We start from the raw sequence: 16,468 nt of genomic DNA, 5'->3' as shown, positions 1-16,468 counted from the left end.
AGGATTCGTCGTTCATCCTACACACACCCAGATGATGTCTACCGCATTGTTGGCACTCGGGTTTAAAAGGTCTAGCGTTACCCACACTAGCCATAGATGTAGCCTGAGATTTACAACTCAAATTTTGCTTCCTACTATTTTCGTGCAAATGCCCGGTCGAAACATGAGAGCAAGAATACATATCTCTGGATTTCTTAGTCTGAGAGGGGAATGACTTGCTCATTGGCCTCTTTCTTATATATTTAGCCTCAGCCTCGGCTTTTGTCTTTTCCTTGGTCAATTCCTCTACTTTACAAGCCCGATCAACGAGCACAACAAATTCCTTCAACTCAAGAATACCCATTAAAACTCTAATATCCTTATTGAGTTTGTCTTCAAACCTTATACACATTTTAGCCTCGGAAGATAAATACTCCTGAGCATATTTACTGAGTCGGACAAACTCTCTCTCATACTCGATCACCGACATGCAGCCTTGTTTCAATTCTAAAAATTCCTTATGCTTCTGGTTAATGAATCATTCACTGATGTACTTTTTCCAAAATTCTTCTTGGAAGATTTCCCATGTAACCCTCTTTTTGAGGTACCACAAATATCCTTATCGAATTCTCAAGCCAAAATTCTGCTTTTTCAGCATCATCTTCGACATTTGCTCTGAGCTCTTCCACCCCTTGTTTCTGAATCTTAACAACAGGGGTTCTATGAAATCTCACAAAGTCCATACCTTATGGCACTAGTGGTATGGGTTGAGGATTTTGAGGGGGTGGAGGGGGTTGAACATTCGAGTTCGTTTGAATAAACTTCATATACCAAGCATTCGTCATGTGAAGAAAGGCTTCCTTAGCCTCTTCTCCTCTTCCCTGACTCATGGTCACGGGTCTACACTCAACTGGCGCTGCCCCTTGAGCGGGAGCCGACGCATTACTTTCTACGTCATCAGCTTCAGCTCGATTGGGATCCATTACTATATGAAAAACACAGTTAAAAAGGTCAAGAGTTGTCACACTATCATAATTCAGTTATGGCATGTATAGCTAGACTCATACACATACTACATTAGTCTGGGAAACTACTAAAATGTAGCTTTGATACCACTAAATGTAACACCCTTTACCCGTGTCTGACTCTGAGAGAGAATACGAGGCATTACTAGACTTAAACACTAGCAAACATACAAAATTGGGCTGTAAAATTTTGTTCAAACTAAATTCATTCATACATATGCAAATTGTCCCTTATATGGGCCTACGAGACCCGAAACGTACATCGGGTGTAGTTCAGGACTAAACCAAGTATGTAACAGCCTGATTTTAGGGCTAGTCAAAACAGTGGTTTCAGAACCACTAATCCGAGGCCAGAGAAATTATTTTTAATATTATTTATGAGTTAAAGCATGATTATGTGATTGCATGAAAATTTTTGTGAACTAATTTTAGAGATTACTTGCTTAATTTCGAAAAAGGACTAAATCGCATAAAGTGCGAAAGATTTATTTTACTAGCTGGAAGTGTTAAATGGCTATGAAACATTAAATTAGATGTCCTTAGTGAGTAAATAGACCACAATTTTTTTAGTGGCTGGACATGGAGCCTTAATTCATGGAATGGTTAAATATCAAGTGACTTAATAGATAATAAAGTATTAACCTAAAAGGCTAGCTATCATCTTTTTCATTTTCCTTTCTCATCCACCGAAAGTTTCAGAAAAGAGGGGATTTTTAAGAGCTCAAAATTTTAGAAACTTCTATCCCTTCCAAGTAAGTGATTTTGATGGTCATTTTTGTTAATTTTTGTATTTTTGGAACCCTTATAGCTTAATCTAGCTAATGAAGGGACTATTTTCAAAATGGTTGATAATCTAGAGATTTACCATGAGAGGATTTGTGATGTTTTCTGAGTATTTATGGAAGAAAATGAATCATGGTTGTTAAATAAATAACTTTAGTGAAAGGGGTTTTCACGAAAACACCTAAAAGGACCATTTTGTGAAGTTTACAAAGTAGGCTGTAAATGTGTGAATTAATTGAAAATTTTGAGTTGCTATAAAGTAATAAAGGTTCAACTAGGCTTTTTACATGAGGAAATTTGATTAAAATAGTTTTACGAGTCTAGGGCCAAAATAGTAACTTTGTGAAAGTCTAAGGGTAAAACGGTCATTTTTCCAAAGTAGGAATTTTGGAATCTCTTGATTTAATGTGATGATTGAATAAATAAAATTTTTCATTATAGATAAAGAAATATAGAACCCAAACTTAGACCTGGGGAAAACCAAGCTAGTGGACTAAATCAAACTAGTCGCCCAAATTTTGCATACCGAGGTAAGTTCGTGTGTAAATAACGTACTTTATATTATGCAATTCATAATCAATGTTTAATGAGTTGTTTAATTAATGTTACAAACATGTCCAAAGAAACTTGATGTAGTAAAAACTCCCAGTTGAACCTTAGGAATAGATTGGATATCCATGCCATGACAATTGGTTGATATGTGTGCTAGTGTAAGACTATGTCTGGGACATGGCACTTGCCACATTATGAGAGCCAGTGTAAGACCATGTCTGGGACATGGCATCGGTATTGGTATGTGTTCTAGTGTAAGACCATGTTTGGGACATGGCATCGGCCACATTATGAGAGCCAGTGTAGGACCATGTCTAAAACATGGCATCGGCATTGATATGTATGCTAGTGTAAGACCATGTCTGGGACATGGCACTAGCCACATTATGAGAGTAAGTGTAAGACCATATCTGGGACATGGCATTGGTGTTGATATGTATGCTAGTGTAAGACCATGTCTAGGACATGGCATCACCACATTATGAGAGCCAATGTAAGACCATGCCTGGGACATGGCATCGGCAATTTACCATCTTGTGTAAGGCTTATCAGTGTCCTTTAGTATTCCAAATGGTTCCACTTGTTATTTTTAGCTTATGACAAATATATGTGATCGCGTGATTTCGTGATAGGTTTTAAATATTTATAATTAATCGTTCTTGAAACTAACTATTATCGCGATGTAGGCAAGTGTACCTATCGAAAAGTAGTATAGTTTTAGGAAGACCAGATTGTCAAATCGAAAGGAACTAAAAGTACTAGTAATGACTGTCTTTTTATTATCTAGCCTAAGAATAAACAGGTTTTTGTTTTAACCAACTAATTATCTAAAATAAGAATTCACAGAGAATAGAATTGGGGAATTGGTTTTGGGAAAATCGATTGAATTAACACAATACCTAAGGAAAAATCCACTTAGATTGTACTTGTTATTCTGGCTCTGAATTGGATGATTTATTCATTTAACTTGTCCCGTAGAGATCCCTAAGTTATGTTATTATCCCTATTCGAGACTAATAACATCTAATCCCTAGATTGAATAATTGAGACCTTTCTCTAATTAACACCCTAGGGTTGCATTAACTCGATCTCTGAATCCCCTTATTAGGTTTCACCCTAATCTGGCAAAATCTTGTCACCCTATGTCTAGGCGCGCAAACAACTCCGCTTAATTAAGAAAAATGTACTCTTAGACAGGGTCATTCCTCTTCTGAATAAGAGCTTATCTTGAATCAGTATCCTTGGATATCAAAAAAAGAATTAAGAACTCTTAATTAAGAACAAGTTTCGTCTTAGGTTTCATTCCCCTTAGGTATTTAGGGGTTTTAGTTCATAACTAAATAAGAAAACTCTCAGAATAATAAAGAATACAAAACATAAGGAAAACCCAAAACTCCAGAAGGGGAAATCGGGGAGAGAACTTCAATCTTGATGGTGAATTCGGCTTCTGAGATGGATCAATTGGCTTCCTTGGAGTAATTCCTTACTCCCTATTCTGTGCCCCCCTTTCCTTCCTCCTCTAGGGTGTATTTATAGGCTTTGGAATGCTTAAGAGCCCTCAAAATTAGCCTTTTTTGAATTGGACTCAACTTGGGCTTCGCAGGGACACGCCCGTGTGACACGCCTGTGTGCGATTACTTCAGGCCATGCTGGAGCTTTCCAAATTGACACGGTCATATGGTCTGCCCGTGTGAGGAGGTCCAGGCCGTATTGATTTCGTACTTTGGCCTATTTTCTCCGTTTTTGGCCCATTTCTCATTCTTTTCACTCTCCTATGCTCTCCTAAGTATAAAACATGAAATTAAAGAATTAGGAGCATCAAATTCACCAATTCTAATGGGAAATCATCCATAAAATTCGTTAAACATGGGGTAAAAATATGTGTAAATTACGGTTTATTAAATACCCCCACACTTAAGCATTTGCTTGTCCTCAAGCAAAATTCTCAACTCATAATGAAAATAAATTCTTCTGAACTTATAATTTCTATCGATAAAATCTTAAAATAATCCATAGGTAATCATACATTGAGAATTCAACTAAAAGAACATAAAAGTTTCAAACATTCCAAGTTGAGTATTTAATCATGCAAATATAGGTGTCTCCCCTCATCTAAGTAGTTACCTTTGATTCAGAATATCACAAAGTTTCACATCCTCACTAAATATTCATTCAAATCACTCGAGGTGTTTAAGGAAAATAAATGAAGCACTCAACAGTCAATAATGAAAAGTCATTACCATAGGCTTGCAAGAAAATCAAATCTCTACCACTATAATTTAAGATGATACATCAATCAAAAGGTCTTTAGAGGGTTGTAATGAGGCTTGGTTAGGGGGTGTGGTCACAAGCTAAAAGAACGGGTTAGAATCGAGATTGAGTTGAAAATTTACTTAACTAGAAAAATATTTAATCATCACTTACGTACAACATAACTCCTTCTCTGACTATGGAATTTAAATACTGAAGCTTACAAAAAGAAGATCACTATTAATATGTATACATGTTTTTTTTTAAGAACAAGTTAAATAACATAGACTAACTATTAAGAACAAGACATAGCTAAGAAATTTATTCAACTCAAATCTCGACAAAAATAGGGATTAATTTAGGGGATTTCAACAATAATGAGTTGAGGGTTAATATTAAGGGTAATACAAGAAATGGGTTGTCAAGGGGGTTTACTAGGGGTTAATCGTGGAGGTAGGCTTTTCATGGCATGAGTGGGTTAATCCTAAGTGCCTCTATCATCTTGACATATCAAATCAAATGGTGTGGTCTTGACATGCATAATCAAGCAAGTTCTAGAATAATAGTTCAATACTGACGCACTCAAAACAATAATAAAAGTGAGCATGAAAGAATTAATAGATGTTCAAAAGCTCAAAAATCTCACAAAAATTATGGCTTTTTGATGTTTAAAACTTGTGAATTCCAACTCAAAGTAATACCTAAACTTTGTGGAAACAACCTAAGATTTTAAATTCTTAAAAATCAACTTATCATGCTTGATTCTCTAATGTCTTGAGGTTTAAACAATCAATGCATAAATGCCTATGTTTTAATTCAAGATATATCAATCAACGTCATAAATCAATCAAAATTTATCCTAAATACGATACGAGAGCTTTTCAAGAGAACAAGGCAGTCATTCAGGGATTTTTCTAATAATGAAATAAATACCCCCCACACTTAAGATGTACATTGCCCTCAATGTACAAAGATAGATATTAGAATATAAAAATAAGATAGTGAGAGAAGTGAAACTTCCTGTATGATGAATTCCTCGAACTAGAATTTTGGAGAGTAATTGGTGAAAGAGTGGAGGAGGATACTCCGGCAGTGGTAGAGGCTCATTAGTCCATAAGTCCTACGCCAAAAGAATATTATATTTAGTGGTAGCTATGGTCGTGGCCGATTAGGACATGGTAGTCGTGGATAACCTTTTCCGGTGGAGTTTTTTTAGTTCCTATACGATGATGAGCTTAAGAGCTCTATATAACTGTGATAAAATCAGGAACTTTTTAGGGGATATTAGGAATAATAATTACTCATAAAGAAATAACCGAAAATGGTAATTAAAAATAAAATTCTAAAATCTAATAAAAATAAAATGTAGTTTTATTAAAAATTAAAAACATAAAATAATAAATAAATGTTTTTAAACATCTTCATCGCTGGATGGTTCGCGAGGTGGGACTGGTGATGTGATGTGGAGGTGCTGACAAATCTTCTATAGAGTAGTATCAATGTTGTCAAATGTTAAAAGCACTGCTGCTCGAATCGAGTGAGGCACTCAGAGATGTCAGCATATGAAGCCGCCGCATGAACTGGATGAGAGGGTGGTGGTGGCTGAGTCGGTGGGTCCTCGTACTGTGGAGGGACATCATCAGGAATGTCCTCATACGCCTCCTCCTCGATAGATTGGGCGAGACGATATTGAGGAGGGTAGGTTCCTCGGCACTTTTCTATCATCCTCATGCTAAGCATGATCGAGATGCCTTGTGGAGACATCCAGCCAATGAGGGTTAAGGATGATTCTTGGGCTGCGGTGCTGAGGAGCCCGAAGTGTCGAGCCAATCACGTCACATAGGGGCCAATGGAGATGACCCCCTTCCTGTTCCGCTCTGTCTGGTGCTGAATTGCAAGGTCGATGACATGTTCGTGCGACATACACCATAAAAAGTAGGCGTCATGGGTATTGACGATGCCAGTGCTCTCTCGCCTCCCCATTATCGTGTGAGCCAAAATGGCATGTAAGTACCTTAGGGATGGTGGGAGAGCTGATACCTTGGAGCGGCTAGGATTGTAGGAGGCAAGGCCAAGAGCCAAAGTGTGCCAGCACTTCGAGGGAGAGAAGTGTATGTGGCGAGTAAGAGCATGTAGTTCATTCTCCTCCTTGAACTCCTCCGTATATAAGCCCAGTGTCATACCGAATTCTGGGACATTGATCTAGCAGATTAATCTACTTAGATGAAATTAGACCATGCCGGGATCATCGTAGTTCATCATTACAGTCTGAAGATGGAACGTTGATCATAGTTCCATAGTGAGCTCGAGGTATGTTGGCTCGATGATCCCAAAGAACAGCTCCCAAGGGTCTGTGGTTAGGAGGGCCCAAATTACATCAGCCAACTGAACTTGTTCTACAGCAGCCCAGTCGATGCAGTAGCCCGTAATTAAAGGTCAGGCCCAGAGTATTTGGAATAGTTCTTCTTGGGCCCGATAGGGAACCTCAGGAAAGGGTGACGAACTTTCGCGGTGGGACCCAAGGAAGATGACGCTCCCTTCCTTTTTTTTGAAGCGTGGACATCGACCTTTTTGCCACGTGAAGACGACATTGTATACCTGCAAGTGGAAACATCAATTCGTCTTGATGAGTAGATAAGGAAAAAAATGTGACTAAATTCGAAAAGAAAAATGCATAAATATGTTCAGCCACAACTACTAAGTTTAACTAAAACAATAAGTTCAATGACCTATTTTTATGGATTAGCATGGTGATATAAGTAAAAATGGAAAAGAATGTAATGTAACATACTATATGAATGAATAGAAATGTTAACACAAAAGGCATGATTATTTCAACTATCCTAACCATGAATATTCACTTCTAACTAATTAAATGGAGTAGATAAATCATTTAATAAGTAAGAATTTGAACATGAAAAAGATGATAACTTGTTCTATAAATGAAATTTGTGTAATAGGAAGATGAAAATAACATGAAAAAATAGATTACTATGATAAATAACATTATAAATCAGTGAAATAAAAGAGAAAGGAGTAAACAAATGCTAAAGGACAGAGATTGGGCATCGAGAATGAAGTTGGGAGCGGCGCACGAGCGTGGCAGGGAGGCCGTGTGGAATTACAGCAGCTAGGGTTAGGGTTTTTGAGTGGGGAAGACAATGAATAGTACAGGGTATTTATAGATTTTGGGGCACACGGCCAGGTAACACGCCCGTGTTCCCCAATTTCAGCCCGTGTGATTCTCAAATTTTGAATTTGGGCGTGTTTGACATTTAGTCCACGCCCGTGTTCCTTGGGCGTGTGGGTGCACATGGCCGTGTCGCACGGTCGTGTCTGGTGTTGTTCGCTTCTACCACGCCTGTGTATAAAGACCCACGCCCGTGTCAATTTAACAGGTTCAATCACGGGTGCTAGACACGGGTGTGTCGCACGCCTGTGTTGTTTTAACAGGTTCACCTACGGTTCTTCCAAACGAGCGTGTCTCACGCCCGTGTTGTTTTGGCAGGCTCGACCACGACCATGTCGCACGGCCGTGGTGTTTTATCGTAGCCCGTGTTTGGAAAAATTGTTGCCCTGTTTTCACAAGGCCTTAAGCACGCCCGTGTGCTTGGCCGTGTCTCTATGGAAAACCTGTATTCAAGAGCTCCGTTAGTAAGTTTGGAGTTAAAGACTAAATTTTAAAGAAGTTAATACAGTTAGTGCTCGGGTTGCCTCCCGAGAAACACTTATTTATAGTCTAAGCTCGAATTACCACTCCATTGAATGGTTACGGTGGTTCGAGGAGTTTATACTCCTCATTCCTGCTATTATTCTCATCAAAATAAGGTTTCAAACGGGTGTTATTTACCTTAAAAGTGCCGAACTTGGGATGACTCACCTCGACTGTACCGAATGGGACAATACTGAGTACCGTAAGAGGGATTTCTTCATTCGGTGTAGTAGCGACAATGTGGGGATCTGTGGCATCTAATAAGATTTTATCTCCAACCTTAAGTTGATTTGGAAAGGTATTAAGCTCGTTTTGTCGTAGATTCAGTTTGTTAGGTGTTCTCAGTTTATGCGTCCACCATTCATCTAGCTCCTCGATTTGTAGCCTTCGATGTTCATGAATATGTCCTCTGCTACTGCTTGAGAATGGCTCATGTACTTCCTTCAGACTCATTTCCTGCAAAGTAGGTGGCTTCATATTGTTATTTTAGTAGAATTGGTTAAACGATCACCTTCAATTTTCGATGTGTCGCCAGAATTTCAAGCTTGAAGGGTTATTGTTTCGTCTCCCACACAGAGTGTGAGTTCTCTTGTGCCAACATTAATGATCGTTTTAGCAGTTGCTAAAAAAGGCCAGTGTTGCTATCTTCTTTTATGTCTAGAATAATGATGTCAATGGGAAATATAAATTTATCGATTTTAACTAGCACATCTTCAATAATACCCCTAGGAAATCTTATAGTTTTATCTGCTAATTGAATGCTCATCCTAGTCTGTTTGGGTTTCCCAAGACCTAACTGTTTGAACATTTTGTAAGGCATAACGTTGATACTAGCCCCTAAATCAGCTAATGCATTATTAACATCTAAACTACCGATTAAGCAAGGAATCATAAAACTCCCTGGATCTTTTAATTTGTTCGGTAGCTTATTTTGCAGAATAGCTGAGCACACTGCGTTTAGCTCCACATGCGATGCCTCGTCCAACTTCCGCTTATTTTCTAAAAGCTCATTTAAAAATTTCATTGCGTTTGGCATCTGCGATAAAGCTTCAATAAATGGTAAGTTAATGGTAATTTTTTTAAGAGTTTAAGGAATTTACCAAATTGTTCATCTGAGTGGTCTTTCCTTGTCGCGTAGGGGTATGGCACACGAGGTTCATATTTAGAATTCACTGATTTGTTTTTATTATGACCTACCTCACCTTGACCTTTTCTTACCACAATTTCTTGCCTCGGTTTTAGTTCAGGCGCAATGACTCCTTGTCATCTTGAATATTAATTGCGTTGACCTGTTCCCTTAGGTTGGGTTCAGTATTACTTGGCAAGCTACCTTGTGGTCGTTTGGAGATTAGTTTGGAAAGCTGGCCTATCTGAGTTTCGAGCCATTGGATCGACGCTTGTTGATTTTTAAGTGTTGTGTCAGTGTTCTAAAAATGGGTTTCTGATACCGATATAAACTTTGAGAGCATCTCTTCAAGGTTCAGCTTCTTTTCCTGTTGATAGGGTGGTTGTTGAAAACCCTGAGGATGTTGTGGTCTTTGATTTCCTTGACCACCTCACGAGAAATTGGGGTGGTTCCTCCAACCTGCATTGTAAGTGTTACTATATGGGTTATTTTGGGATCGAGAGTTATTGTTATCCATATATTGGACTTGTTCCTCCTTGATGCTAGGGTTGAAGGGTTGATACTCTGTGCATGCTCCTCATCAATTCGTTTTGCACCTCATTACTAGATGTACCTGAGTAGAACCAAGTAAACCATCAATCTTTTTATTTAGAAGTTCTACCTGATTTGACAGCATAGTAACCGAATCGACGTTATAAATGCCTGCTATTTTAGTTGGTTTAGTCCTCATGACTTGCCACTGATAGTTATTCAGTGACATCTCATCTATAAACTCATAGGCATCTTCAGATGTTTTATTATTGATGGTTCCACCAGCAGCTGCATCAACCATTTGTCGAGTCGAAAGATTCAGGCCATTATGGAACATTTGAACCTGTAGCCAAAGCGATAACCCATGGTGAGGGCACCTTCTCAGTAAGTCTTTGTATCTTTCCCATGCATCGTAAAGAGTTTCTAAGTCCATCTACACAAATGAAGAGATATCATTACGTAATTTAGCCGTTTTAGCCGGCGAAAAATATTTTTATAGAAACTTTTTGGTCATTTGTTCCCAAGTAGTGATTGACCCTCGTGGTAATGAGTTCAACCACTGTTTAGCATTGTTCCTCAATGAAAAAGGGAATAACCGAAGACGAATGGCATCGTCAGAAACACCATTAATTTTAAATGTATCGCATAGTTCTAAGAAGTTTGTTAAGTAAGCGTTGGGATCCTCATTCTACAAACCATCAAACTGAACAAATTGTATTATCATTTGAATAGTGTTAGGTTTTAGTTCAAAAGTATTTGCAGCTACAACAGGTCTAACTATGCTCGATTCAGTTCCTGTTAAAGAAGGTTTAGCATAATCGTACATAGTGCGTGGAGCAGGATTTTGATTAACCGCAATTGCAGGAAGTAGCTGATTGTCTTGGTTTTCAGCCATCTCTTCGGTTGGGAGTTGAGTATCGTCCTCTTGCTCGTTCTCTGTGTATTTTAAGCTTCACCTTATTTTTCTTTGGTTTCTGCGAACTGTACGATTGATTTCTTTGTCAAAAAGTAGTGGTCCTGACGGGTTTCTTCTAGTCATAAACTATAAAAACCTGCCAAGAGAAAGAAAAAAGTAAATTAATAAATAATAATAATAAATAAAAGAAAATAAAATTGAAAGAAAAATAAATGGCTAAAGTAATAAAAATTGAGCGTTCCTAATATCTTAGTTCCCCGGCAACGGCGCCAAAAACTTGATCGCGTGATTTCGTGATAGGTTTTAAATATTTATAATTAATCATTCTTGAAACTAACTATTATCACGATGTAGGCAAGTGTACCTATCGAATAGTAGTAGAGTTTTAGCAAGACCAGATTGTCGAACCCAAAGGAACTAAAAGTACTAGTAATGACTGTCTTTTTATTATCTAGCCTAAGAATAAAGAAGTTTTTGTTTTAACTGACTAATTATCTAAACTAAGAATTCACAGAGAATAGAAATGGGGAATTGCTTTTGGGAAAATCAATTGAATTAAGACAATACCTAAGGGAAAATCCACCTAGACTGTACTTATTATTCTGGCTACGAATCAGACGATTTATTCATTTAACTTGTCCCGTAGAGATCCCTAAGTTATGTTATTATCCCTGTTCAAGACTAATAACGTCTAATCCCTAGACTGAATAATTGAGACATTTCTCTAATTAACACACTAGGGTTGCATTAACTCGATCTATGGATCCCCTTATTAGGTTTCACCCTAATCCGGCAAAATCTTGTCACCCTATGTCTAGGCCCGCAAACAACTCCGCTTAATTATGATAAATGTACTCTTAGACAAGGTCTATTCCTCTTGTGAATAAGAGCTTATCTTGAATCAGTATCCTGGGATATCAAAACAAGAATTAAGATCACATAATTAAAACAAGTTAAATATTTATCATACAGTTCAGAAAATAATAACAAGATTCGTCTTAGGTTTCATTCCCTTTAGGTATTTAGGGGTTTTAGTTCATAACTAAATAAGAAAACATCTTAGAATAATAAAGAATAAAAAACATAAAGAAAACCCAAAACTCCTGAAGAGGAAATTGAGGAGAGATCTTCAGTCTTGATGGTGAATCCGGCTTCTGAGATGGATCAATCGGCTTCCTTGGAGTAATTCCTTACTCCCTATTCTGTGTCCCTCTCTTCTTCTTCCTCTAGGGTGTATTTATAGGCTTTGAAATGCCTAAGAGCCCTCAAAATTAGCCTTTTCCGAATTGGACTCAACTTGGGCTCGACAGGGACACGCCCATGTGCGATTACTTCAAGCCGTGCTCGAGCCTGCCAAATTGACCCTACCATATGGTTTGCCCATGTGAGGAGGTCCAGGCCATGTTGATTTCGTACTTTGGCTCATTTTCTCCGTTTTTGGCCTGTTTCTCGTTCCTTTCGCTCTCGTATGCTCTCCTAAGTATAAAACATGAAATTAAAGAATTAGGAGCATTGAATTCACAAATTCTAATGGGAAATCATCCATAAAATGCGTTAAACATGGCGTAAAAATATGTATAAATTACGGTTTATCAATATGAAAGGATATAATCATGTTGTGAGTGGTACAGGTTCGTACTTGAAACTCGTGAGATATGAGCTTAGTTATGATGCCTTAATGGTAAGGATGAAATTGAGTAAGTTATATCTATGAGAATGATTGTGGGGACAATCTTGAAATCTTTGGCTTATACTTGTAATGTGTAAATATGTAGTAAATCTACCATTGTTAAATCAAAAATGTTGTGCTAGTTTATAATATGCTATGTGTTTAAAGATGCATGGTTGATGTTGTTTCTTATTTGAATGCAACTTACTAAGCTTTATGCTTACTCCTTTTCCTTTCCATTTTCTTATAGCATTGCCAAGCCAACTCGAGGATCAAAGGACGTCGAAGGCTAGATCACACTATCAATCAGAATGTTTGGTATAGTTAGATTTATTATTTTAAGTATTGCATGTATAGGGACTTGGTCCTTTTTCCTAAGTTTCATATTGTTTGAACCAAATATTTTGGCTTGTCATGAAGGTTGATTCATTTTGTATAAGGTCATGGATGATGGCTAATATTTATTATTGCTAAATGCATTTGATGAGGATTTCCATGGATGTTGTTATTGCATGGCTTGTATTGACAAGTAAGAGATGTTATATGTGATAGAAAATAGCTTAGAATTGATGTGTGGATGGTTGGTTGTAGCTGTTTTGGTTATGTGTTTACGCTTGGATCGAAGATGTTTGATGTTGTGTAGGTTGGTGCAAGTAAGGGTGGCAAAAAGGCTTGGTAGATAGCCTTGTTTTTGCCCACATGGGCAGACACATGGGCGTGTGTCTAGGCCGTGTGTGACACACAGTCTGCCCATGGGCATGTAGTTAGGCTGTGTGTCCTCTGCACCTAAATTTGGCAAAATAGAATGCCCAATAGTAACCACACGGGCGGAGACACAGCCATGTGTCTCAACTATGTGGAGGACACAGCCATAGAACATGGGCATGTGCCCTGGTCGTGTGATGTCTACACATTAAATACGAAATTAAATTCACCACATGGCCTAGCACACGGGTGTATGCCTTGGCCATGTGCCCCTAAATGGTTGATGACGTTAGAAATAGAATGGCAAGGTTTTAATACATGGGCTAAGACACGGGCATGTCATGGCCATGTGAGGGACATGGGCCATGGACACGAGCATGTGCCAGGCTGTATGAAAATCCCTGTAGGTTCGAATTGAGAAATAAATCGACACGGGATAGTAACACGGGTGTGTCTCAATAGGTTTAGGCCATGTGAGCTACATGGGCCTTCAACATGGCCATGTTAAGAGGACACACACGCGTGTCGCCCTTCCACACGGGCGTGTGCCCCTGTTTGCATTGAAATTTGTTAAAGTTTTCTAAATTGCTTGGTTTATTTTTGAACCATTTCCAAAGAGTGTTTTAGGCCTCGTAGGTCCATATTAGGGACATTAAGAGGAAGTTTGAAAGTTTTAAATTTGAGCAAAATTTTATGACCTGAAAATGTTTGTATGCATGTGTTTAAGCCCAGTGACGCCTCGTACCCTGTCCCGGCATAGGATACAGGTAAAGGGTGTTGCATTTAGTTCTGTCAAAGCTATGGTTTATTTGATTCTTGGACTAATCTAGCATGAGTACGAGTCTAGCTATACATGCCATATATGTAATATGATGGTGCGACGACTTCTGACGAATTTAAATTATTTTTTCATATAATAAATGGATCCCAATAGAGCAGTGGCAGATGATGTCGAGAGTAATTCACCAGCTCCCGCTGAGAGGACCGCGCTAGTCGAGAGTGATCTCGTGACACTGTGTCAAGGCGGAGGGGCTGAAGAACCCTACCTCTATATGATGGATGCTTGGTATTCGGAGTTTGTTCTTGCAAATCCAAACACTCCACACTCTCCACCCCCTCAATCCCCCAATCTACCCCTGTGGCTCCCCAAGTGGTAAAGATGTTAAGAAGGGAAAAACCCTCTAGTTGACAGAATTTGGAAGCAAGGGGCCGAGAAATTTAGAGCGAATATAGATGATGACCCAATGAAGGCAGAGTTTTGGCTAGAAAATACTATTTGGGTATTCGATGAATTGTCTTGCACACCTGAGGAGTGCATGAAGTGTGTTGTGTCACTCCTATAAGACTCGACCTACCAATGGTGGAACACCCTTGTGTCGGTTGTACCAAGGGAAAGGATTACATGAGAGTTTTTCCAAGAGGAATTCTGAAAGAAGTAATTAGTCAGAGGTTTATAGACCAAAAGAGGAAGGAATTTCTAGAATTGAAGGAAGGCCGAATGACAATAATAGAGTATAAGCGTGAGTTCGTGAGGCTAAAAAAATACGCTAAGGAGTGTGTATCTACCGGAGCCATCATGTTCAAGAGATTTAAGAACGGGTTGGACGAAGACATCTGATTATTAGTTGGCATCTTAGTGTTAAGGGAGTTTGGGGTGCTTGTTGAGAGAGCTTCCAAGGAAGAAGAGTTGGTCAAGGAGAAGAGAAAAGCTAATAACGAGTCTCGTGACTCAAAGAAATGACAAATGGGAAGATCATTTCAGAACTCATCCAAGAGATCGAGAGAGTTTCCTACTCGATCAAATGCGTCAGTAGGATTCTCGAGCAAAAATAAGAATAAGTAGTATACAGTGTCTAAAGCTCAAACCACTTCTATCACGAGTGTTGGTAGTGCTCGAACGAATAGAACAAAATGTTCACAGTGCGGTAGACGTTATTTCGATGATTTGCCAAGGAAATAAAAGAGGTTGTTTCAAACGTGGGTCGCTAAACCATTTTATTCGTAGTTATCCTGAGATGGTCAAGAAAGATAGAGATCAAGGTGTGAGATTGGGTAATGTTCCTTTTAGGAGTAAACCACAAAGGAGCCCGGGAAGTAGGACTAGCAGCAGAGGTGCACCTAGAGATTCCGCCGTGATATCCAAGGTCCATGAGCCTGCAAGGACTTATGCATTCGTACTCACGAAGAGGCATCGTCACCAGATGTGATTACGGTTACTTTTTCTCTTCACGATATTTTTATTGTTGCTTTGATTGATCCAAGGCCTACCCATTTGTATGCTTGTGTGAAATTGGTGTCTAGCATAAAGATGACTGTTGAGTCTACAGAATTTTTGATAAAAGTATCAAACCTGTTAGGTAAGCATGTGATAGTTTACAAAGTAAGTAGAAACTGTCCTTTGATGATTAGAGGCCATTGTTTTCCTGCTAACCTCATGCTACTACCGTTTGATAAATTTGACCTAATTACTGGCATGGATTGGTTGACTGTTCATAACGTGTTAGTAAATTGTGGTAGTAAGTTTATTGAACTAAAATGTGAAAATAGGGATATTGTTCGGGTTAAATCAGGTGAACCAGAAAGCTTATCTATACTGATTTCTTCTATGACTGTTGAGAAATACATGAGAAAATGGTATGAGTCCTATCTTGCATTTGTGTTGAATACCCGAGAGTCAGAAGTAAAGATTGCGTCAGTGTCTGTGGTATGTAAGTACCTGGATGTGTTTCTGGAAGAGTTTCCCGGATTGCCTTCAACTAGGGAAGTCGGGTTTGATATTGAGTTGGTCCCTGGTACGACACCTATTTCGATTTCCCTGTATAGGATGGAACCATTGGAGTTAAAAGAGTTGAAGGTTCAGCTACAAGAGTTAATGGATAAGGGTTTTGCAAGACAGAGCTATTCTTCGTATAGTGCTCCAGTATTTCTTGTGAAGAAGAAAGACGGGTCGATGAGGTTATGTATAGATTACAGACAGCTCAACAAGGTGACTATGAAGAACAATTATCCTTTTCCAAAGATTGATGATCTGTTTGACCAATTGAAAGGAGCCACAGTGTTTTCTAAGATAGACTTAAGATCCGGTTATTACCAGCTAAGAGTTAAGGAGCAAGATGTACCGAAAACCATGTTTCAGACGAGGTACGGGCACTATGAGTTCCTTGTCATACCCTTTGGCTTAACAAATGCTCCTGTCGTGTTTATGGATTTAATGAATCAT

The 16,468-nt window shown here is 38.6% G+C and overlaps 1 non-coding gene across 1 annotated transcript; it reads left to right on the top strand.

Moving 5' to 3' along the window:
• The first annotated feature begins 10,317 nt into the window (after positions 1-10,317).
• LOC121211534 (small nucleolar RNA R71) lies at positions 10,318-10,424 on the top strand. Its single transcript, XR_005906758.1, has one exon. It is a non-coding gene; the product is annotated as a small nucleolar RNA R71 (small nucleolar RNA).
• The last annotated feature ends 6,044 nt before the right edge of the window (positions 10,425-16,468 follow it).

Source organism: Gossypium hirsutum, chromosome A12 (assembly GCF_007990345.1).
Source record: "Gossypium hirsutum isolate 1008001.06 chromosome A12, Gossypium_hirsutum_v2.1, whole genome shotgun sequence".
Taxonomy (NCBI): Eukaryota; Viridiplantae; Streptophyta; class Magnoliopsida; order Malvales; family Malvaceae; genus Gossypium; species Gossypium hirsutum.
The sequence above is the reverse complement of the archived record's forward strand: the minus strand, read 5'-3'. Positions and strand labels throughout refer to the sequence as shown.